The sequence below is a fragment of the Chrysochloris asiatica genome, unplaced genomic scaffold, assembly GCF_000296735.1.
Source record: "Chrysochloris asiatica unplaced genomic scaffold, ChrAsi1.0 scaffold00043, whole genome shotgun sequence".
NCBI classification, from domain to species: Eukaryota; Metazoa; Chordata; class Mammalia; order Afrosoricida; family Chrysochloridae; genus Chrysochloris; species Chrysochloris asiatica.
Window position 1 is genome coordinate 18,030,618 of NW_006408561.1, and position 582 is coordinate 18,031,199.

Here is a 582-nt window from a genome sequence, read left to right on the forward strand (position 1 = left end):
GATTTTCTACATATATGATCATATCATCTGTGAATAATGACAGATTCGACAGTGTTTTCCAACAACAACAATTTCTAACCCTTCTAGACAGATTTAACATCTTGTTCTTGCCTTATTGTACCAGCAAGGACCTCTATCACTGACCAATATGATATTGAATATAAGTGAGTTTGGATTTCATTTGCCAATATATATATACACACACACACATTTTTTCCCCCTTTTTTGAAATGAATTTTCAGTATTGGGTATCAAGATTAGGCTAGCCTCGAAAAGCAGTTTCAGAAATGCTGTCCCTAACCTGCATGCCCTTCTCCCCAATTATTAAGAAGCGTTCATATAAGATTGGCCTTATTTCTATCTTAAATTTTAAAAAAATTCATCAGGAAAGCCTTTTGGTCCTGGAGTTTTCTTTGCAGAATTAACTTTAATTGTGGAGTTTACGTCTGAATATATTTAGGACGATTCAGATTTTTCACTTTTTCTTATGTCTGTTTTACTTGTTGTACTTTTATTTAAAAATGTAAACTTACTGACATAAAGTTAATTTCTGAGGCTATGATGTGATTTTTTTTTTTTTTT

The 582-nt window shown here is 31.6% G+C and overlaps 1 protein-coding gene across 1 annotated transcript in view; it reads left to right on the forward strand.

Moving 5' to 3' along the window:
* Positions 1 to 582, forward strand: part of PRKCI (protein kinase C, iota) — a 136,262-nt gene that overhangs the window by 100,330 nt on the left and 35,350 nt on the right. The window lies entirely within an intron of this gene.